Source organism: Bacillus rossius, chromosome 2 (assembly GCF_032445375.1).
Source record: "Bacillus rossius redtenbacheri isolate Brsri chromosome 2, Brsri_v3, whole genome shotgun sequence".
Classification (NCBI taxonomy): Eukaryota; Metazoa; Arthropoda; class Insecta; order Phasmatodea; family Bacillidae; genus Bacillus; species Bacillus rossius.
In genome coordinates this window covers 81712323-81737911 of record NC_086331.1, presented here as the reverse complement: position 1 = coordinate 81737911, position 25589 = coordinate 81712323, and positions in this window count along the sequence as shown.

Below are 25589 nucleotides of genomic sequence, written 5' to 3'. Positions count from 1 at the left end.
TGCTTTAAATACCATTTCACATTTGTATTGCAAGTGTCATATTACTTTTGTGACTTTCTCATCTTTCTTGAAATAACAGTATAAGTATAGGTTGATTTAATGACATCTAGTATTTTTGTGTATTTTATTATTTTTATAATCCTTATATAAATTGTGATAGTAATTTATTTGCTAGCATTAAAATGAATAACTGAATATGGAAGAAGGAAAAAAGACTACTACAAAACTAAATACCATTCAGAAATTGTCTTTTGCATCTTCTTAGTCCTTATATCAGAACATTGTATATATTCAAAGAATTCTGAACTACATACAAGAATTGTCTTTTGCATCTTCATAACCCTTATAACAGAAATTTGTATACATTCAAAGAATTTTAATGACATCCACAATGCGTGTGGTAGTAAATAACATTGATAAAGCAACTTTTCATTAGCCTTTCCAAAATATGATTTGTCATAAAATGTGGGCAACTGGTATACATATGTGTTTATGGAGAAATACATGTGCAATAATTATTACTGCGATTATTTTGTAATAAATGTTTGTATGTGACAATTGGATGTTTTTTTACACTTCATTTCATAATACTAACTGACCTTTAAATGTTCTTACTCATTAACAGCCAACAGTACATAGCCATATGTTCATCAGTATTGTGTTAGTTGGAGTAAATTGTTATCTGTTTGTTGTAAAGTTATTAAAACTTGAGATGCCAGGGCACTAACAAGAATAAATTCTCATCTTAACATTAGTAAAATAATAATTTTATATAAATTTTATAAAATATGTACTGACACCAGGGTCGCTACCGTAGGTTGGCGAGTGTGCGTCGGAGTATTGCAATGGGTGCCACTGTATGATAAAGAGCAACACAGACCCAACTAGAACTCTACGGACCCAACTAGAACTCTATGGACCCAACTAGAACTCTATGGACCCAACTAGAACTCTTGGCTCAAGGACTTTATGTAGCCCAGATGTGGCAAAATTTGAGACATGACCTTGGGCAAAAATCTGGTCTGTTCTTAGTGTGTGACACGCTACATGTTATTAAATACACGGGGTCTTGCGATGTCCCACAGGTGTAGTATTTCAACATTTTATTTTCTCCTTAAAACACAATCCAATCATCTGTTTGAACACTATTCTCTCTTTAGAACACAATCCAATCAACAATATATTCAGTTGTAGCAATTCATCTCCGTTCCTGACATCGTGCTAACCTTACAACTTTACATATACCACACTCTCCAACCTCAATTCACCGTATTTATTACAATTTTTCAAACTTCGCATGTACAGTCTTACACTTATTTCAATGACATCCCTACTCTCATTACATTTACAAATCCAGTATTAGTCTAAGTTTTAATTGTCAGCCTGACATCGTTACTGTGATATCCATCTCTGAACTCTCCACTACCTTGTTTCTCACCACTTCAAAACCTCTTAACGCCATCACTCTCACTTCCACTCACTTTGGCCTATTCCTGGTTACCCACTGGTGAATTTACATACTCACTCCCAGAACCATCACTGTCCCTCTACCTGGCATGTCCACTGGTATCAATCGGGATGTTGATCAGAGATGATTCCTCCTTTAAAGGGGTATTATTCAGAGCTTTTACCATTTGATTTTAACACACTGTTATTACTGGTTTACACCACAAACATTACATTTCCTAATTTTGTAACAAATTTTGCAGGAAGCCAGGTAACCACCCTTCCAGTACCTATAGTACTTGATATACACTGGGCTACAAACTCTTAAAGCTATGTGTCCTATTGCCCCATCCATCTTTGGCCTGCTCTTTCTGTTCCCTCTCTATGATGTCATTATTTCCAGGAATCAGAAAGTTCAATCTTTTTCGTAGCTTATGTCCTAACTTACGTTCTGCTGGTGAGTACACAGTGGTAATATGCGGAGTGATATGACATAAACAAAAATTATTGTACTGCTCCCACTATGTTTGCACCATTCAGTATTTGTTTTTTTTAACTCGCCTTGAATGTCTTTACACTATTTTTTGCAGCCCCATTAGATTGAGGTATATATATTACCCCTTTATTCTCAAGGAATGTTTGCTATTATCCAAGACTTAAAGATAAGTCCATTATCTGTCACAATTTACCTTGGCGAGCCCAATGAACAAAAATACTGCCGGAATGCAATAATAGTCCTGGATGACGTAATTTTACTTATCTCAGAAACATCAGCCAACTTTTAATAAGCATTAAGTACCAACAAAAACATTTTAACATGAATGGGACCATAAAAATTTGCATATAACCTTCTATTGGGCCCTAATGGCTAAGACCAGTTACATACAAAGTTCTGCTTTTGGAGGATTTGCTTGAAATTGTGTACAAGCATTATAAGTTATGACTTGTTTTTCAATTTCTTAGACTAAGACTGGTCACCAGAAATATGACCTTGCCAAGTTTTTCATTTTTACTGTGCCCGTATGGCCAGTATGCAAGTCTGTTAACAATACTCCTCAAAGTTTGCTTGGAATCACCAACTAATGGCCGCACATTAAACAATTTCTATCTACAGTCAATTCATGTCTTATATTCTGATATAGTTTAAAAACTTCTGGCAATTTGGTTTCTGCCCTACCAAAAATTTACAACAGAAAACAACAGAAAATACAACAGAACTTTACAACAGAAACCAACTGAAATACAATAGGATACAACAGGATTTTCTGTTGTATTTAATGCGGGAATTGGCCGCTTTCTGTTGTAAATCTTAGTGTATTTCAGTGGTTTCTATTGGTTTTTGTTGCAAAACATTCTAATGGATTCTGTTGTTTTCTGTGGGTTTTATTGTATTATGTTGGGTCGTTTTGTTTTCTGTTGCAAAGAGTTCTGTTGGTTTCTGTTGCATTTCAGTGTTATTCAAAGTATTCTGTTGGGTTTTGTTTTTTAATGTTGTAAAGAGTTCTGTTGGTTTTGGTTGTATTCCAGTGTTTTTCATTGTATTCTGTTGGGTTGTGTTGTTTTCTGTTGCAAAGAGTTCTGATGGTTTCTGTTGTATTCCAGTGTTATTCATTGTATTCTGTTGGTTTTGTTGTTTTCTATTGCAAAGAATTCTGTTGGTTTCTGTTGTATTCCAGTGTTTTTCATTGTATTCTGTTGGGTATTGTTGTTTTCTGTTACAAAGAGTTCTATTGGCTTCTATGGCATTCCAGTGTTTTTCATTGTATTCTGTTGGGTTTTGTGGTTTCGTGTTGCAAAGAGAGAGCTGTCTAGGCTTGTTTAGCCCGCATGATATATACATTTCCCTTCTACAATCGTTCATGTTACAACTTTACATATTGCTATCCCTTTGGATGTTTTGCATTTACAATATTATTTACAAGGCTACGAAACATACTTACACTACACACTTAATAATCTTCACAAATATTTACAATCATAACATTTCTTAACATAACTATAATACATTGTCTGTTCATATTTTACAAATGCCATCTGGTGACGAGTGGTGGCACTACAATGGCCATGGCCGGAAAATTGTGCCGCGGACAGGACTGTGACCCGGGTTTTTGTTTAAATAAAGAGGAGGTACAACGTCAATCTGTTGCAAAGAGTTATGTTGGTTTCTATTGTATTCCAGTGTTTTTCATTGTATTCTGTTGGGTTTTTTTGTTTTCTGTTGCAAAGAGTTCTGTTGGTTTCTGTTGTATTCCAGTGTTGTTCATTGTATTCTGTTGGGTTTTTGTTGTTTTATGTTGCAGAGTGTTCTGTTGGTTTCTGTTGTATTCCAGTGTTATTCACTGTATTATATTGGGGCTTGTTGTTTTCTGTTGGGTATTGTTGTTTTCTGTTTCAAAGAATTCTGTTGGTTTCTGTTATATTCTAGTGTTTTTCTTTGTATTCTGTTGGGTTTTGTTGGTTTCTGTTGTATTCCAGTGTTTTTCATTGTATTCTGTTGGGTATTGTTGTTTTCTGTTACAAAGAGTTATGTTGGTTTCTGTTGTATTCAAGTGTTTTTCATTGTATTCTGTTTGGTTTTGATGTTTTCTGTTGCAAAAATTTATGTTGGTTTCTGTTATATTCTAGTGTTTTTCATTGTATTCTGTTGGGTATTGTTGTTTTCTGTTACAAAGAGTTATGTTGGTTTCTATTGCATTCCAGTGTTTTTCATTGTATTCTGTTGGGTTTTGTTGTTTTCTGTTGCAAAAAGTTCTGTTGGTTTCTGTTGTATTCCAGTGTTTTTCATTGTATTCTGTTGTTTTGCTGATAATTTTGAAGTACATATGTAAAGTCTAATTACCATCACCATGTATCCCGTACATTAATACTGATATAATATCAATAGGTAAAAGTTCTCTATCGCGTATTCAAGATTATCACTTGGTCCTGTACATTTTTATCCCCCGTAACCTGAATAAATATTATAATTTATTTTATACGTCACATTACGTGCTATCGAACGTAACACATTGGCAATTCGCACCTCCATACTGCTAAAAAAAATCCCTGCAAGGATTAACGCTTGGGCTTGGGTACACAATAGGGACTCACGTTTTTTTTTGTTATTATTTACGTTGCATCAAGTAAAACAACAAAGCACATTTTTTATTTGGATATATTAAAGCAATGTAACATAAATAAAAACAAACAAAAATTTACATTATTCTCTACTGTGCATCCAAGCCCAAGCGTCAACCCTTGACGCAAGCCTTAATGTTTAGTAAATCTTATCTATAACCCCTAAATATATATTAAAAGAAATTATTATTTTTTACAATTTCTTCATTCACTTTCGTAGCAAACAAATGTCACATTCGTAACCTTGCAGTGTGTCCCAGCCTGTACAAAGAGAGTGAGCCATAAAAATGTGTTAAATAGTTAATGAAAAATGTATTTAGAGAAATGTTATTATCCAATGGTAACTTTACACTAATCAAACTCGGTAAATATAATATATAAACGATAAACAGAAACGTTTTTCTTAAATTCCAAAAATTATGTGGGTAATGCCGATCAGTGGTGGTAAATGTGATCACTGTAATCGGCATTACCCCCGAAGGCATCCGCCATGAAACAGGTTATGTACAAGGGAAAAAAAACAATTATACAAAAATCACTAAAGAACAGCAAGAAAAATAAAAAAAACCAACAAAACCCAACAGAATGCAATGAAAAACACTAGAATACAACAGAACTCTTCGCAACAGAAAACAACAAAACCCAACAGAATACAATGAACAACACTGGAATACAACAGAAACCAACAGAACTCTTTGCAACAGAAAACAACAAAACCCAACAGATAACAATGAGAAACACTAGAAAACAACAGACTCCAACAAAACTCTTTGCAACAGAAAACAAAAGAATACAATGAAAAACACTAGAATACAACAGAAACCAACAGAAATTCTTGCACCAGAATACAACAGAACCCAACAGAATACAAGGAAAAACACTCAAATAGACCAGAATCAAACAGAACTCTTTGCAACAGAAAACAACATAATCCAACGAGAAACACTAAAATACAACAGAATCCAACAGAACTCTTTGCTACAGAAAACAACAGATTACAATGAAAAACACTAGGATACAATAGAACTCTTTGCAACAGAAAACAACAAAACCCAACAGAATACAATGATAAACACTGGTATTCAAAAGAAACCAACATAACTGTTTGCAACAGAAAACAACAAAACCGAACAGAATACAATGAACAACACTGGAATACAACAGAAACCAACAGAACTCTTTGCAACAGAAAACAACAAAACCCAACAGATAACAATGAGAAACACTAGAAAACAACAGACTCCAACAAAACTCTTTGCAACAGAAAACAAAAGAATACAATGAAAAACACTAGAATACAACAGAAACCAACAGAAATTCTTGCACCAGAATACAACAGAACCCAACAGAATACAAGGAAAAACACTCAAATAGACCAGAATCAAACAGAACTCTTTGCAACAGAAAACAACATAATCCAACGAGAAACACTAAAATACAACAGAATCCAACAGAACTCTTTGCTACAGAAAACAACAGATTACAATGAAAAACACTAGGATACAATAGAACTCTTTGCAACAGAAAACAACAAAACCCAACAGAATACAATGATAAACACTGGTATTCAAAAGAAACCAACATAACTGTTTGCAACAGAAAACAACAAAACCGAACAGAATACAATGAAAAACACTGGAATACAACCAAAACCAACAGAACTCTTTGCAACAGAAAACAACATAACCCAACAGAATACAATGAAAAACACTGGAATACAACCAAAACCAACAGAATGCTTTACAACAGAAAACAACAAAACCCAACACTTTCTGATCCAATATCTTTCACAACAGAATCCAATAAAAACCAATGAATTCAGTGGGCTTTGACAACAGAACCCACTAGAATACAATGATGTATTTTGTGTGTGTGTGTAAATTTTCCCCAACAAAATACACTGAAACCCAATGAAGTCAGTGTGTTTACAACAAAACCCAACAGGATCCAATAAAATACACTGAAATCTCATCTGTCATACAACAGGATACACTGAAATTCCTGTTGTATTTTATTGGTTTCTGTTGTAAATTTTTGGTAGGGTGGCAAACCCTTTAAAACAAATTGCATCACTGTATTGACACTGATATCCTTCTTGGATTCATCTGCAACCTCCTGAATGGTCTCAGCTGGTACCTAATTTGCAACAAATTATATGAGGACAGGTCTACTTCAATTTTAGTTTGAGAAACATTACAAAGTGGCAATTTAGAAAACTAATCTGCCCAATACTAGTACCAAAAAAACAGTTTTATTGTATATGTAAACCCTGATAAAAATTACTACCCATATCTGCAGTCTACTATCTGCCATGGATGAAATTCCTTTTTAGGAGCAAATATTGTTACGAGTAGTTTGTTGTCAGTTACCAAAAAAAATTCTCTTTGATACAAGTACTGATAATATATTTTCACCCCAAACATAATTGCTAAAGCCATCTTTTTCACTTTAGGACTTCATTCTGCTTTTTTTACAGGCTCTAAAATCATAGGCCATAGGTCTTTCAGTTTCATTCTCACGAACCTGGCTGACTTCAGCACCTAGATCAAAACTGCTGGCATCGCAAGTTACAATAATTCTCAGCTGTGAATCATACTGTGCCAATACTGTGTTGGACGTTAAAATCTCCTCGATTTCCTGAAATGGACTTTCACATGCCTCTGATCACACACATTTGACATCCTTTTTTATTAGGTCATACAAGAGCCTTATTTTTGTAGATATATTTGGTACATATTTAGAGTAATAATTTATTGAACCCAGAAAAGACTGCAAATGAACTAAATTTTCTAGGGACTTGTGCATTTACAATGGCCTCCACTTATCCTGATCCACAACATAACCAAGTAATTTTTCTACAATTTTTTTTTAGGAATTCACATTTGTTTAACTGGAAGGTTAAACCATAATCTCGCACTTGTTCCAAAACCCATTCATTTCTTAGCTGTTGTTTCCTCTCTTATTAATATATAATCGGATGTTGATGGGGATTTACGTGATTAACTAATTAAGCACATTGTGGACGTTGTGGACCGCGGACATTGGCACCACCACGTGGATAAGCACGTGGTATTTCATTTCTTATTTATTTTTATTTATATTTACCAATACTCAACATTCATTCACAATTCACCATCTTACATCATACATTGTCTACCATGGGTGCCTACTACTGCACCCATAACACCTTCCTCTTTTGCATCATCTAAAGTTCTACTGTACTTGTTACCCTTTGTACATCTGTTTTAACTTGACCCTCCTACCACTTCTGGTCACATATTGGCCTTTGCTTCCAACACAACAGCTCTCTTTCCTTGTAGTTATCCCAATGGTTTGTTTTCCACTGCCTGCCAAGTCTATGTCATCTCTTCCTGAATTATCACTTATTGTTCCTTCAATGCCCTTGCCATGAAATCCCCGAAAATCTTCAGTGTCTGTATCCGTACTTCCTCTCCTGCCCTCCACTGTAGGTCTTGACTGACCTCCCTCATCTATTTCTTAGTTCGGCTCCCATTCTATTCGGCCAGTTCCTCTGCACCGTGAAGGGTGCAAGTGACATGTGTTTCTTCGGACCACTCTGCCACTCCTGTCTTTCCTCACGAGGTATGACCTGGGTTCATGGCATTTTAATATGATTTCAGCTGGTCCCAGACACTGTCCACTTTCTATTTTGATGACCAACCTCTCACCTTCTTGAAGTTTGACTTTTGTCTTCCGCGCTGACCTGTCATAGTACTCTTTGAACCTAGCCTGCCTGTCTTGCAAGGCTTCATAGATGCCCTCCTGGACGACAGGTTGCAAGATGGCTGTAGTGATGGGCATGGTAGTTCTAACACATCTACTGAATAGGATTTACGCAGGTGATGCCTGTAACCCCGAGATAGGGGTATTGTTGTACTCGTGTAAGAGGTCCCCGTGGTCAGTACCCTCTAATGTGCTCTTGCGTAGAATCTGTTTAGCAATTCTCACAGATTTTTCTGCCATCCCATTGCTTCGATGGTAGTGTGGACTACATGTAGTCAGAGTGATACCATGATTTTTGTAGTACTGCTAGCACTCATACGATATGAAAGGTACATTATCCGTAATGAGGACTTTGGGAAACCCTTGAACATAAAGACATTGTGCATTGTGTTTATGACAACTGCAAAGGATTCCGTAGCCAATGGTCGAACATCAAGCCAGTGGGAATAATAATAAGTTCTAAGAAGGCAGTTCCCACTATTTCAAGGATATCTGCACCAACTTGGAAATAAGGCAGTTTGGGTACTTTGTGTGGTATGAGAGGTTCCTTGCTCTTGTCCCTCTTGAATTTTTCACGTGTCCCACACATTGATACGTGTTCCTCTATATCGGTCACCATTAGGGGCCAATAGAATAACTGCCGTTCTCTAGGCTTATTTTTTTCAACTGCTGAATGACCTTCATGCACCAGTTGCAGCACATATTGTCGCAGTATCACAATTTTGTTTCCAAGGAATATTATTCCATCTTCTATGTGTAGTTGATCTTGAACTTTGTAGTATTCACCATAATCCCCTGGCAGCTTACTGGGATGCGGCCAGCCGTCCTGGTTCATTTTGGAAACCCCACAAAGAATTTAATCCCGCTTAGTTTCTCTTTGAAAGATCAATTTCATACTTACTGTCACTCATTGCTGTAGTCTAGGAGACCCTATCTCCCTTATGTTTTTGTTCATAACTGCTAGCAAGGGCCATGGTCAGTTTGAACATGTACTTTCCGACCATAGATAAAGTCATGAAACTTTGTGGCTACAATATATATGGCTAGAAGTTCCTTCTTTGACTGAGAGAAGTTAATTTCACTGTCTGATAAGCTTCGTGAAGCTGTCGTGACTAGCTGAAGGTTACCGGAACTTGACTTCTGCAAAAAACAGCAACCTAGCCCATACTGTGATGCATCGCTCTGTAAGGTGATTTCTTTGTCTGGGTCAAATAATCCCAGTACAGGTACATTAGCAACTTTCTGCGTCAGTTCATCAAAAACTTTCTGATGAGAAGGTAGCCATTGCCAGTCAAATCCCCCTTTTAGTAATACATACAGAGGTGCTGTCAGTGTTGCCATTTGACGAATGTAATTGATCATCCCCAGTATTTCTTGCAATTCTTTCCTGTTAGAGGGTTTTTTAAAATTAATCAGTGTCCTTGCTCTCTCTGGATCCACTTTCATGCCTGTTGCTGAGAAAACATGACCAATGTATTTAACTTCTGTGACTTTGTATTTTAGTTTATCCATGTTAAATTTTACATTTCGAGCCCTAGCTTGTTCCACAACTTGTTGAACAGCTTCATCCTGTTCTGCCTCAGTATTCCCCACGCATAATAAATCATCAAAGTATATTTCTGTGTTAGGTAGGTATGTCTGCAAAATTACTCTCAACTATATATTGAAAAAGTTCCGTTGCACTTGCTATTCCAGACGGTAGCCGTAGATTCCGATAGATCCCAAACGAGCTGGAAAAGCAACATTTAAATGATGCTTCTTCCCCTAATTCCATTTGGTGGAAATTTTTCTGTAGATCAAATACAGAGAAGTATTTTTTTCCTGCCAGCTGCTCGCAGATGTCACCGAGTTTGGGAACTATATGATATTGTCATTTTACTTGTTTATTTAGGTCCATCGGATCAAGGCATACACTAAGTTTACCATTGGGTTATTCAGTGACCACTAGGTTGCTTATCCATGCCCGGCATCGACCTCATCTACTTTTTGAATAACGCTCTTTGTCTCAAGCCTATCACGTTCAGCTTTGAGCACCCCTCGCAAGGCTTGAAGTACTCGTCTAGGAGAACAACATACTGGGTCTGCTCCTATTTTAGTTATGATCTTACCTCCTTGAGGAAAGCAACCCAGACCACGAAACACATCTTCGTTTTGCCACACAAAGTTGTCCTTTGCTGTCTTGTTGTCAACAGAGTGAACCCGTTGCACCAAGTTGAGTTGTGTGTACCCTGGTAGCCCGAGCAATGGCACAACATCCAAGTCCAGTACCATAAAGTCTACATAAGCTATAGTCCTCATAGCTTGGCACTGCAGTGTTACTTTGACGTCCCTCGGCTTCAGGTCCCCGTTTTCCCGTTGAAATAAATGTCCTGTTATGCCCGTACTGCCCTCGTCGGAGAGGTGTGGGTCCAGGCCAACGTGGCCGGGACCGGGAAAGGCGGGACCTGGAGGGAGAGTGAAGTGATTGCGAGGAATGTTGGTAGGTTGTCGCAAGCAGAACACGGCATTAACGAATTTCACGAGCCGTCTTTTATTAACGCTTATAAAGTCCTGCCGCAGCCTGGCGGAACCGTCGCGGAACAAGTGCCCTACCACGGCGACACGGACTCCCTGATGACGGGGCGGTTCTCAAATACGTTTCGGCGCGAATCGTAAAGTTTATTAATGCTAGGCTGACTCAGTGAGAGAGGGCCCGAAGACGGAGCGCTGTACATACGCGGCCCGTTACGTAATGTTCCGTGGACGGCGAAAAGTTCAGAGACTCGTAGCACCACGTTCGCGTTGTAGAAACTGCCCGCTAGACACGTCTCCCTATGACTCGTAAGTTAACAATGCTAAGCTGATTCGCGGTGGCAGCTCAGCTGCCGTGACCGACTGCGGACTGAGCGAACGTTCAATCCCGAGCGCAACGTGCGCGGCTCGCGGAGCAACGAACACGTCTGTCTCCGCTCGAGACCAGGACGCGACTGCCTCTCCCCGCTCGCCCGCGGGCCGGCGCCCGCGGGTGGCGGGGAGGGAGGGGAAAATCGGCCGGCGTGGGAGAGAGCTCCGTCCCGCGGCGCGCCAGGCTGCAATTACATACTACGGCGAAACGCTTCAGAAAAAGTTATTGAATTATTTACAAAGACATACACGAGACATTAATTACACAGCGAACTTGCACAATGAATAATAAATAAAATAAGTTAATTACACACATTCAAATCCCTTAATCGTTTACAAATATATACACACTGAAATAAAAGATAAAGTCACATAGAAAAAACACTCGTTGGCATGCTAGGGCGCACGCGGGTGCGTCCCTGGCCGTCGCACACACTGGGGTTCACTGGGGGGGGGGGGAAAACAGGCCCCCTCAGGCCCGCGTCGGTGGCCAGGTACGGCCTCTGTATCTGGGAGGGTACGACGACTGTCGTCATATGCCCCCCCTCTCCCGAGGCCGTCCTGGCCCCCGACGCCGACCTAGACCGGCAGCCGCGTCCGCGTCCGGCCACTTGTCTGGTCGTCGGAGCTCGTCACGTCATTCCGTCCGGGTCGGGCAAACTGGGGCAGGAGCTGCATCACGCTGCAGCGTAACCCCCCGTCGGTCGTTTGTCTTACGTCTCGGGGTTTGCGCTGACTCCCCCACTCGTAGTCCCGGAGGTAGTGGGGGGCCGTCTTCTCACGCGTGGACCGGCGCAACGCCGGTCCCCTCCCCGCGTGAGCGATCATCCTCGGCTCCCCGGAAGGCAAGTCCAGGACCACCTGCTGGGCCCTGTCGACATCGCCCTCCCCACTGAGGAGCCGGACCGTTACCCCGTCTGTCACGTCCTTGCTCACGTCCGTCCCCGTCACCCGCCGTTCCCAGGAGTGGACGTACCTCCGTCCACGTCTCTGGGTAGGCTCCGGCAACGTCACCACTGGTTCACTCAGGTCGACCAGGTCGCCCTGAGCAGTGTTGTCATGTGTTACGTCCTCGATGAGTGGTCCATCAGTGTCGTTGGCGTAGGCGCTGACGTCATCAGGCGGGAGCACCCGGTCCACGAAGCGCTCCAGCTCTGCCATGCTTGCGCCACGCGGACCCCTTCCGCCCCTTATGACGGGCGTCCGTTCCCCGCCCCCTCTTGCCAGTTGCCAACCACCGTTCCCCTTTTGCTGTCCCCCCGTAGGAGGCTGAGTCGGTGTCGTCGTGGGGGCCCGTCCATGTGTCGTGCCCCAGGTGTCGTCGTCCCTGTCAACGTTCCTGCCAACCCCCCGCAGTGACCTGGGGTGGGCGTGTCCTCGTCGACGTCCCAGATCCGGCTCCGGTGGCGTCACCACGGGGTCACCGAGGTCGACCAGGACTCCTACTGCGACGTTGTCATCGGTCCTGTCCCGTGTGTCGTCGTCCCTGTCAACGTTCCTGCCCACCCCCCGCAGTGACCTGGGGTGGGCGTGTCCCCGTCGACGTCCCTGATCCGGCTCCGGTGGCGTCACCACGGGGTCACCAAGGTCGACCAGGACCCCTACTGCGACGTTGTCATCGGTCCTGTCCCGTGTGTCACCGTCCCCGTCAGCGTTCTCGCCTGCCACTCGCCGCGACCCGGGGTAGGCGTGTCCCCGTCGACGTCCCTGATCCGGTTCCGGTGGCGTCACCACGGGGTCATCGAGGTCGACCAGGACTCCTACTGCGACGTTGTCATCGGTCCCGTCCCGTGTGTCGTCGTCCCTGTCAACGTTCCTGTCAACCCCCCGCAGTGACCTGGGGTGGGCGTGTCCCCGTCGACGTCCCAGGTCCGGCTCCGGCGGTACCACCACAGGGGCGCCGAGGTCGGCCAGTACACCTTCGGTGACGTCATCCTAGGCCTCGTCACCATCCACTGGTCCGCTGTCGTCGTGGTCGTACTCGTCGTGCGGGTCGCCTATCAGTCGAATGTCGTCCCTGTGCACCTTAGTTGTCCGTCCGTCGGCGCGACGCACGAGGTACGAGGTGGTGCCCAGTCTGTCTACGATCTCCTGTGGCCCCGCCCACTTAGGAGCCAGACTGGCGCAAAAGCCCCGCTCGCCAGCCGACAGGTGATGACACTTAACAAACACCTGCTGGCCAGGCTCTAGTCGTGCTGGGGGCTGGTGCGTCTGCGGCGTACGTCTAGTCAGGTAGTCAGCTTGGCGACGTCGGGCGTCTTCGCGCAGATCGTCCGTGGTCATGTTGTGCAAGTCGGGGGTTGCGCGCGCTTCCCCGGGCAGGGCGAGGTTCCGGCCCTGCACCAGTTCAGCGGGGGAATGGCCCGTGACCGCGTTCGTCCGACGGCGCAGGCAAAACAGCAGCGTCGGCAGGTGCAGGTCCCACTTGGTGTGGTCCTCGTCCAACCGGATGCGCAGCTGAGTTTTAATGTCCTGATTCCGCCTTTCGGTCGGATTCGCGCGCGGATGGTAGGTGGGCGTCGTGTGATGCTCCACCCCCCAACCCGCGCAGGACACTCGCCAGCTTCTCCCCGTGAACTGCACCCCGTTGTCCGTCAGCAGGACCGCGGGGTACCCGTATCGCGGGAAGAACTCGCGCTCGAGCAGGGCAATCACGGTGCCGGCTTTCACGTTTGGTACTGCGAACGCCTCCGCCCAGCGGGTGAAGACATCCATGACCACAACAATGAATCGCCGACCACGGGACGTGCGAGGATACGGCCCCATAATATCCACCGCCACAGTGTGGAAGGGATTCCGGGGCCGTCGTAGGACCTGCTGCTCCTTGCCGTCGGGTCGCCTGGACTTCCGCTCTTGGCAACGCAGGCAGGCCCGCACGTAGCGTCTCACTTCTGCCGCGTCGCCAGGCCAGCGGAACGTCCGTCTGACCTCACGCAGCGTCTGCTCCGCGCCCGGGTGTCCCGCCAGGGGGTGGTCATGCAGGTAGCTCAGGACCCAGCGCCTGGCCTCGGGCGGCACGTGGGTCCGCCACCCGCTCGACCTGTGAGCCCCCCTGGTCTGGAGCACCCCGTTCAGGCTCCGGCAGCCCGGTATCACCCCCTCCCCACACTCTGTCAGTCGGGTCCGGGTGTCGGGGTCCCGGAGTTGCGCCGCGTGGACCCACGCCAGCAGGTCAGTCATAGTCTCGGGTCGCGCGTCGGGTGCAGGAGCAGTGGGGCTTGTCAGCGCGTACAACGCGCACGGTCGCGGCACCGAGTCCTCTACCCCGCGCTCACGCTCAGGGAGGAGCACTTCCTCCCAGCCCTGGTCGTCGTGGAACTCATTCTCAGGGTCCGGATTCCGGGACAACTCGTCGGCCAACTGATTTTCACGTCCAGGAATGTGCTCGACCGTGAACGAGAATTCCTGGATCAGCATGGCCCACCGAGTGAACTTAGACTTCCGGCCCTGAGCGGAGTCCAACCAGCGGAGGCATTGGCTGTCGGTTCTCAGTGTGAATGAGCGGCCCTCGACATGGTGACGGTACCTCTGTAGGGCCCAGACCACCGCAAGGCACTCTTGCTCATTCACGTGATACTTCCGCTCAGCCTGCCCAAACTTGGCGCTGGCGTACTCGATCACGCGCCTCTCGCCCCGGTCATCCATCTGGTACAACACCGCCCCCATCCCCTCCTGACTCGCATCCGTCTGGATGAAGATGGGGCGGCTGGGCACCAGGCGTGAGAGCGTGTGACAGTTCCTGAACCGGCGCTTCACCTGTCGCAAGGCCTCGTCCGCGGCGGGGGTCCACCGGAACTTAGTCTTCGGCGACAGTAGGTCCGTCATCGGGGCCGTCACCGTGGCGAAGTCGGGGACGAAGGACCGCAGCCAGTTGAGCAGCCCCAGCAGCTTCTGGAGCTGCTTCCTGGTCTTCGGTGCCCCCTTTCCCTCTATTAGCTCCAACTGCTCAGGTCGGGGGCGGCACCCCTCCGCCATCACTATGTGTCCTAGGAACTCTATTTCCGTGGCCCCAATGTGGCATTTCTTTGGGGCGCACGTCAGTCCAAGTCTGGCCATACGTTCTAGCACCAATGCCAGATGGTGCGCGTGTTCCTCCCACGTCCTGGACCAGATGATAACGTCGTCCAGATAGGCACTGGCGAACTCACCAATGTACCCATCCAGAACACGTACCATCAGGGCCTGGAACGTGGCAGGGGCGTCCATGAGACCAAACGGCATGGCGCAGAACTGGTAACGTCGACCGTCTGGTGCCGTAAATGCCGTCTTAGGGCGGTCCTCCAGACATACCGGCACCTGCCAGTAGCCTGATTTTAAGTCTAGTGTCGTGAAAATAGTGGCGTCCCCCAGTCCTGCCAGTGCGTCTGTGATATTGATCTGCGGGGGCGGGGCGGGAATGGTCAGTTTGTTTATCGCCTTGAAGTTTACGCAAAAGCGTAGACTTCCGTCTTTCTTGGTGGCCAGCACCACCCGTGAGTTATACGGGGAGGTGCTGGGTTCCACTACCCCGTCACGTAACATCTCGTCAATTTGAGTCTGTATGGCCTCCCGTTCCCGGATGCCAAATCCGTATACCTTCTCAAAGGGAGGGCGGTGCGGTACCATCGGTATCCGGTGCTCCGTCACGTTTGTCCGTCGTAGCCGGTCCGCGGCCGCAAATACCTGTGCCTGAGAGGTGAGGACATGGTTGATGACATCGACGTACTCCTCTGGAACACCGTGCTGAAGGTCTTCTAGGCGAATGACTGACTGAGGGGGACTGGGGGGAACCTGGTGCACGCCGTACACCGTCCAGCGCCCCTGGGTGCCGAAGTGCATCCGGCCAGCTCGTACTTCCACGGTGGCGTCGACCTCGTGCAGCCATGGGACCCCCAGAATCAGCCCCTCGCGGAGCTCGGGGACCACCCAGGCCTCGACGTGGCTAACGTGACCAACGATGCTCATTGTTACCTGAGTGATGCCCCCTGCTGCAACGACGGCGTCCCTGGTGGCCAGCTGCACCAGCTCCCTCCGCGGTGTCACTGCCTCCGCTCCCACCAGGTGGGCCGCGATGTAGGTTCGGCTGGCGGCGGTGTCCACCAGGGCCAGCATCTCCCGCCCGTTAGCGCGGACAGGAATTCGCAGCAGCTCCGGCTCCTCGGGGCCGACCTGCCCCAGCTGTGCAGTCGTCTGTCCCCCACCGCCCCCGGCCACCTGGCCGTCCGGGCGTGGGGAACTCGCGGCGAGGTCCGCGGCTCGCTCCGGCGCCGACGTGTTGACGTTCCGGTGGTCCACCTCGTCGACGACAGGTCGACGAGGCGGCTGGTCCGGCCCTGGTATAACCGGCCTCAGGGCCGCGGTGGTGGCGCCGGCAGTCAGCTGTCCCTGCACGGAGATGGCCGGCGGGATGCCTGCGCTGATGCTCTGGTTGTCCGCCCCGTCGACGGCGTGTCGACGAGGCGGCTGGTCCGGCCCTGGTATAACCGGCCTCAGGGCCGCGGTGGTGGCGCCGGCAGTCAGCTGTCCCTGCACGGAGATGGCCGGCGGGATGCCTGCGCTGACGCTCTGGTTGTCCACCCCGTCGACGGCGTGTCGACGAGGCGGCTGGTCCGGCCCTGGTATACCCGGCCTCAGGGCCGCGGTGGTGGCGCCGGCAGTCAGCTGTCCCCGCAGTTGCCTCGGCGTGGGGACAGCTGATGAGGAGTAGTCCCGTTGTCCCCTGCTTCCCGGCGGCATACAGGACGTTAGTGCAGTAGGCGCCGGTGGTGGTCGACGTGTTCTGTCAGTTACTGGGACTGCCGGTGGCTGGCGGGCCGGGGAGCGGCACCCAGTTGTCCCTCCGCCCCCGGTCCTGCGTTTCCCGCCTGCGACGTGTTGCCTTCGCGCGCCTCCTCCCACGCGGCTCTGGTGGGGCAGAGGCGATGCCAATGGTACGCGTCCGGGCAAAAACGGCATCGCGGCGGACGTTCGTCCCTCTCTCTCGTATCTGTCCGCTCGTGACGTCCTCCTCCTGTCGCAGCTGGTTCCGGGCGTTCCCTGGTGCCACCGCGGTCTGTTGTCCTGCGCGGTCCCGCGCCGCCGGCGTAGCTCACCACGGCCAAGTCACTGTCCGTGACCTCTGTGACGGTGACCCCCCGCGGCCCCGAGCGAGCACGGGGAGCTCTCGCGCCCCTGAGTGCCGTCCTCCACTGCGACATGTCACGTTCGATCACGCGGGCGAGGGCCACGAACTCCTCCGTGTCACGACCAGCAGCCGTCCTCATGAAGGGGCGAAACTCTGGCAGCAATTGTTCGACAATGGTTGGCAACGCCGCACTCACGTCCCCACTTGTCCCCAATCGGCGGAACATGCGTAACTTCTCGTAAATGAACTGCTCTGCACTCTCGTCCTCCTCCTGGTTTCGGCAATAAAATGTCCGCAAACACATTGCCCGCGCCTGATCGTTATCAAACCTAGTTTTGACTTGGCGTACAAAATGTCCCCACTCGGTATCAAAACTCCCGGCCATTGACCACCAGTTCCTTGCCTCACCGCGGAGCTGTCCCGCCACTCGCGGCGTCCACTCCGCCCGTCGCACTTCGTACAGTTTTAGGAGGTGTTCACACTCCCGCAAAAACTCCCGCGGGTCCTCGTTGTCTCTCCCCGCAAACTCTGGCAACTCAAACTGCGCGCTCACGTACCGCACTACCGGCCCATCTGCGTCCGCGTGCCTGTCCCCCTGTTCCCGATTACTGTCCTCAACTGTGCTGTCCGTGCTGTTCGCGCCCTCGGCCGCGCCGCCGGACCCGCACACCTCGTTTTTTACGTCCATTTTCGCGGAGTCTCCCTCCTCACACAAGTCCGTTTCGAAACTGATTAGATCGTATCTTTCTTGTCCCGCCTGTTTCCACGCCATCCTGTCCTCCTGTGCTACTGATCCGCGGATCGTGAACACAATCTCCCCCAGTAATACAATACGATCCTCCCCAGCGCGTTATCTTCAGTCCGGGATACCGCTGCACCGCCGTCTTGTATTTCTGTCCCCCACGACGCGCTATCTCTCGCCGAAACGTCTCGTGTTCGCGCCGTTCCCGCGCTGCGTTATCTCCCGCCGGCGCGCCGGCGCGACGTCTCGAATTCGAGCCGCTCCCACGCCGCGCAGCCGCACCTGCTTCCGTTCTGTCCTGCACCTGCGCGCTTGCGTGCGCTTGCGTGCGCTTGCGTGCGCTTGCGTATGCTTACGGCCACACTAGTTGGGCGCCAAATGACGTCCCTCGGCTTCAGGTCCCCGTTTTCCCGTTGAAATAAATGTCCTGTTATGCCCGTACTGCCCTCGTCGGAGAGGTGTGGGTCCAGGCCAACGTGGCCGGGACCGGGAAAGGCGGGACCTGGAGGGAGAGTGAAGTGATTGCGAGGAATGTTGGTAGGTTGTCGCAAGCAGAACACGGCATTAACGAATTTCACGAGCCGTCTTTTATTAACGCTTATAAAGTCCTGCCGCAGCCTGGCGGAACCGTCGCGGAACAAGTGCCCTACCACGGCGACACGGACTCCCTGATGACGGGGCGGTTCTCAAATACGTTTCGGCGCGAATCGTAAAGTTTATTAATGCTAGGCTGACTCAGTGAGAGAGGGCCCGAAGACGGAGCGCTGTACATACGCGGCCCGTTACGTAATGTTCCGTGGACGGCGAAAAGTTCAGAGACTCGTAGCACCACGTTCGCGTTGTAGAAACTGCCCGCTAGACACGTCTCCCGATGACTCGTAAGTTAACAATGCTAAGCTGATTCGCGGTGGCAGCTCAGCTGCCGTGACCGACTGCGGACTGAGCGAACGTTCAATCCCGAGCGCAACGTGCGCGGCTCGCGGAGCAACGAACACGTCTGTCTCCGCTCGAGACCAGGACGCGACTGCCTCTCCCCGCTCGCCCGTGGGCCGGCGCCCGCGGGTGGCTGGGAGGGAGGGGAAAATCGGCCGGCGTGGGAGAGAGCTCCGTCCCGCGGCGCGCCAGGCTGCAATTACATACTACGGCGAAACGCTTCAGAAAAAGTTATTGAATTATTTACAAAGACATACACGAGACATTAATTACACAGCGAACTTGCACAATGAATAATAAATAAAATAAGTTAATTACACACATTCAAATCCCTTAATCGTTTACAAATATATACACACTGAAATAAAAGATAAAGTCACATAGAAAAAACACTCGTTGGCATGCTAGGGCGCACGCGGGTGCGTCCCTGGCCGTCGCACACACTGGGGTTCACTGGGGGGGGGAAAACAGGCCCCCTCAGGCCCGCGTCGGTGGCCAGGTACGGCCTCTGTATCTGGGAGGGTACGACGACTGTCGTCAACTTTATCCACGGGTGTGATGACCCCATCCAAAGTCTTTAATTTAACATTTGTGGGCTCAACCCTAAACTGCTTGTCAACTTGTTTAAAGATCTGAAGTTCTAGCACACTAACCTGTGCACCGGTGTCCAATTTCCCCATCATTTTTACACCTTCAGCAATTATCGTCTCTCGTCACTCATTGGGATAGGTAGCACCATTGTCCCTTTCTCTTTTAACACGACCCCTAACATTAACAGGGACTAGTGTTACACTGACATTGTCACAATAAAGGCTTTCTTGTGAGCTGCACGATTCAATTTGCTTCACAACTTGTACCTTCCGAACTCTACACGACCTTGCAAAATGATTCAGAACTCCACATTTTGCACATTTCTTTCCATACGCCGGGCATGCTTTGGGGCCATGAACTGACTGGCATCGCCCACACTGGAAGTCTCCCCTTGTTTCCAAGTCTTTCACCGGTCTCTGTCACTGTGCACTTGAGCTTTTCCTAACCGAAGTAACAGATTCATGCTCACTATCAACACTCTTGCTGTGTATTTGATGTGCTTGCTGCTTGCTCTGCTCACATGCCCTCCACTGTGCTGCTGCTTTTTCTTATGTGAGATTATCTACTCGTAGCAAGGCTTCTTGGACAGCTTTATCTTGAACACCGTGAACAATACGATCCCGAAGCATCTTGTTTTCTGCACTTTCGCCAGTGCTGTGATTATAATTTCAGTTACTGACAAGCTGCCATAGGGCTGTGAAAAAATGGTCAAAACTTGCCCCTTCCTTTTGGCACTGTTGAATCAATATATATCGTTCAAAGACCTCACTGACCCTGGTTCGTACATACTTTCTATGGCCTGTTTCACCTTTACATAACTATTTCGATCATCTTCCAACATGTCAATGGTTGACAAAATGCGAGAGGATGCACTGCCCATTATATTTCATAAAAGAAAAATCTTAACCTTATCCTGAGCATTGTCTTGTCCCATGCTGACAAGGTAGTCCTCAAATTCCAACTCCCAAAACTTCCAGTCCGCATATGCATTCTTACTGTGCAAGTCCAAGACCGGTGGTAACTTAACCCCACCACTTACGACCATTGTTTACAATTTTAGTCTGTGCCTACTTTCACTTATTTTACTGGCATGGACATAAATTCCTTAGTGTAACCATTTAGGTTAATGCTAAATCCTGTCGACTGTGCCATGTTTAATTTCTTATTTATTTTTATTTATATTTATCAGTGCTCAACTTTCATTCACAATACACCATTTTACATCATACACTGTCTACCATGGGTGCCAACCACTGCACCTATAACACGTGTACCCAGCTAGCGACTCCGTCTCTGGGTCGTGACATGGCCCATGTGGGTGCTAGGCTCGATCCCCCTTATACGGTGTTAAGTATACCCTACCAACCTACTGCCCAATGATGATCTTCGATGGGCTCTTAGGGCATCCCGCACGCCCTGGTCCCCTATGTATGCCGGGATCACACATGGTCGCACAATCAAATACTCACAGATCTGGTTGTAAGGTTTTATTTTAGTCAAGATGTACGTGAGTGAACACAGTAGGTAATGAACATAAACTCTACATAGCAAGCTGCAAAAAGATGCCAATGACAACTCAACCGCTTTATCGAGGCGGACCTAGACACCGCATAGCCTGGCCTAGAGATTAAGTCATGTCTTTGATTTAAAATGTCCTTCTGGACTTAAATGAATAATTAAGCAGTCTACTACCCAGGGCAAGCCTCGAAGATAACGAAAAAGGTTTAAAAAGATATTAATGATGGCGGACGCTAAAGATCAGTTGAAATAGAATAGTGAAGTCGACGAGGTGCATAGGAAGTGTCAGTAGTATGTAAATGTATGTCCGAGATCTGGGTTCTGGGTGTGGTGCCGGTGCCGGTGTCCGCCATATTGTATTGTGACGTCACGGCGGCCATCTTGGATGGTTGTGACCTTGACATTTGACCTTGACCTTGACCCCGACGGCCATTTTGGATCCGCCATCTTGGATCCGCCATTTTGGATGACATCATTTTGTTTTCTCGAAAATTCCGCCATTTTGTTTTCCGCCATATTGGATGATGACGTCACCATTGCAATTTTGGTTACGGCCGCCATCTTTAACTTTTTTATTTATTATCCGATTTCAACGAAAATTTTTTTAAAAATTATAAAAAAAATCAATTAATAAAATTTTAATCAAATATTTATAAAAAATATACTTTTACGACACGGAGTTTGGAGTCCTCGGTTCGAACCCGACGAGGTCAAAAAAAATTAAAAATGGCGACAGGCTCCTTCCTCAATGGTGGGTGCTAGCAGACTGACCCCCACCACTGGTACCAATGCATATACGAACTTACACCCCCCCCCCCCTTCACCCCCCCAAAAAATTATTTTTCTCGCACATGACGACCAACCCCTCCCCTTTTTTAATTTATTATTATTTTTTATCGTAATAGCCACCCTCCTCCACCACTCCCTCCCTCACCTTAACGTCATTCGCACCCCTACCCTCCTCCTCACCCCTATTCTACCTTTTAGCCTATAAATACCGGCCGCAGGACCCGGGAGCCGTCAGTGTTTGCCGTGGCTCCCAGCCTGAAGGAAAGACGATGTTTACGTGTTGTGGGAGCGGAGCAAAGATCTTGACGGCCATCTTAGCATATGGTAAAGTGCGCACGCTTGCGGCACTGGATAAGGAGACGGAGTTACCTTATCTACCAAAGGAGTTTCTCCTGGTCTACGCCCCGTACGAGATAAGATACGTCTACAAGTTCCTGCCGGTGTACCTGCAGCTATACCCAGACATCAAAGACTGTCTACCATGCACCGAGTGCGACAAGGATATGTCGTCCGTGTCCGACACGCCGCACATGAAATCATGGTGCAAGAAGCGACGAGATGCGTGGCAGCGGCAGCAGCAGCCTAGCTCCTGAGTGCCAGGGGTCACAGCTGCGAGCATCCAGACGTCCCGGTCTCCGTCAAGGCCAGCCTCACAGCCTTGTAGTGTCAGCTCTCCGGCCTCACAGCGCCATCCTCGCAGAGCCAGCATCTTAGTCACGTCACTCCAGCCTCGTCGTATGCGTAACTGTGAGTAATGACAATATGACACTCTTTCTTGTCAACGTCCAGTGTCTTACGTCCCAAAAGGGGTCTGTAGTGAAGCAACTGTCCGTGACGTCCGTCATTGGAGGTGACGAAGTCAAGACTAGCGAATACATCTTTAAACCGCCGTGTGACTGGACTAAGCTAGACAGATTCTCTCAACGCGAGAACCGACGTCTGACCTATGAAGTGAACGGACTCTCGTGGAATGAAGGTGATGTGGACTATGAACAACTTACATCCGTGCTACGTGATCTCGTCGAGCCGGAAGACGACGCTGTCTACGTCCGTGGTAATGAACAGAAACGTATTGTGAGTGATCTGTGTAGTGCCAATGTAATTGACCTACGTAAACAAGGCAACTGTCCTGGCTTCAACAAACTGTTAAAGATGTACGGAAACCAAATTGAAAAGTGTGATAAATTTTATAATGGTTTCCACTGTGCACATTGTAATAGCCAGTTACTGAAGCTGTGGCTCTATGAGCATCCTTATTACTACAGTGATGTTTAATTTTTTTTATTCCTTATTGCAATTGTAAATATTGTTCCCAATGACATCGACTGATGAAATTATGTAAATAAAAAAAATGATTACCAATGTAATTGTCTATTTTCATTTCACCTTTATTTCATTGTATTTTTTTCTGTAAAGTCTAACAATTATACTCTTTCGAAAAAAAATGAAAATATAATAATCATTTTACATTATTTTCAGCAATTAAATTCCAAGCATAAATTATATTAAAAAATTAGCAATTTAAAAAACAAGGGTATTAGTAGTATAGAAATAAAACTCAAAGTTCAAAAATTTTACAGATATATTTTCGTTAACATATACAATAAATATATATCCATATTTTATTTGACATGTATGCATGTGTGTAGATTCGCAGGTCTTTCTGTCAGCAGCCCACGCTCGCCCCGTCGTCTCTCTCCATCTCACCGACTCCCTCTCTTCCTCACGCTGAATCTCTCTCCCTCCATCTCAGCAACTGCTCACCTGCTAAATACTTAAACAGAATATTAGTACCCAAACAAAAAAAGCTTGCATCGCAGCTCTCTGTGTTCGGAACGGGCTTGAGACCGACACCGCTAAACAGGCAGGTCACGCACAAGCCCCTTGCCTCCATATATGCAATATACATCACATATGTAGTCAAGTACTTATGAACAACGTCTCTATTTAGCCGTGGCCCATTACAACGATGCAAGCCTACCAGAAAGAACTAGCATATGATACATTGACACAATCACGTGCTTAAACTATCAAATGTCACATACAAACGCTGAAATTGACCAGTAACAACGAAGTATCAACGCCGAAATCTTGCATGCCAACGACTGTGGAACCCAGCGACGTAACAGTCCAGCGTTGACACACAACACCGAAATCTTGCATGTCATCGACTGCGGAACCCAGCGACGTAACAGTCCAGCGTTTACACACAACGCCGAAATCTTGCATGCCAACGAATGTGGAACCCAGCGGCGTAACAGTCCAGCGTTGACACACAACGCCGAAATCTTGCATGTCAACGACTGTGGAACCCAGCGACGTAACAGTCCAGCGGTGACACCATCGACATGACACCACCGATGTAAGGAGCCCAACGTCATGACCCCATCGATGATAGGAGCCCATCGTAGTGACCCCATCATCATGACACCATCGATGTTAGGAGCCCATCGGCTTGACACCATCGGCGTAAGGAGCCCATCGATGCATAAAAAAACACATTGGTGTAAAAAAGCATTGGTGTAAAAAAACGCAAGAGTGTAAAACGCATGAGTGTAAAAAAACGCATCAGTGTAAAACGCAAGAGTGTAAAACGCATGAGTGTAAAAAAACGCATCAGTGTAAAACGCATGAGTGTAAAACGCATCAGTGTAAAGCGCCTCAGTGTAAAACACATCAGTGTAAAACGCATGAGTGTAAAAAAGCGTATCGGTGTAAAAAAACGCATCAGTGTAAAAAAAATTCTTGCATCACAAACCAACGTAGGTGCATAAACCACCACTTCCAACCCAACCAACCAACCAAAAAACGCAGCACCACAAATGAACGTAGGTGCATAAACCACCACTGCCATCCCAACCAACCAACCAAGAGAGCGCAGCACCACAAACAACGAGGATGCAAAACACCACCACTGCCATCCCAACCAACCAACCAAAAAACGCGGCATCGCAAACAGCGAGGATGCAAAACACCACCACTGCCATCCCAACCAACCAACCAACCAAAAAACGCGGCATCGCAAACAACGAGGATGCTTAAAACCAACCAACCACCATCCCAACCAACCAACCAAGAAAATGCAGCACCACAAAAACAACGTAGGTGCAAAACACCACCACTTCCATCCCAACCAACCAACCAAGAAAATGCAGCACCACAAATTAACGTAGGTGCATAAAACCACCACTTCCATCCCAACCAACCAACCAAGAAAATGTAGCACCACAAAAACATCGTAGGCGCATAAAACCACCACTTCCATCCCAACCAACCAACCAAGAAAATGCAGCACCACAAAAACAACGTAGGTGCAAAACACCACCACTTCCATCCCAACCAACCAACCAAGAAAATGTAGCACCACAAAAACATCGTAGGCGCATAAAACCACCACTTCCAACCCAACCAACCAAAAAACGGAGCACCACAAATTAACGTAGGTGCATAAACCACCACTGCCATCCCAACCAACCAACCAAGAGAGCACAGCACCACAAATTAACGTAGGTGCATAAAACCACCACTTCCATCCCAACCAACCAACCAAGAAAATGTAGCACCACAAAAACATCGTAGGCGCATAAAACCACCACTTCCAACCCAACCAACCAACCAAAAAACGAAGCACCACAAATTAACGTAGGTGCATAAAACCAACCAACCACCATCCCAACCAACCAACCAACCAAGAGAGCGCAGCACCACAAAAACATCGTAGGT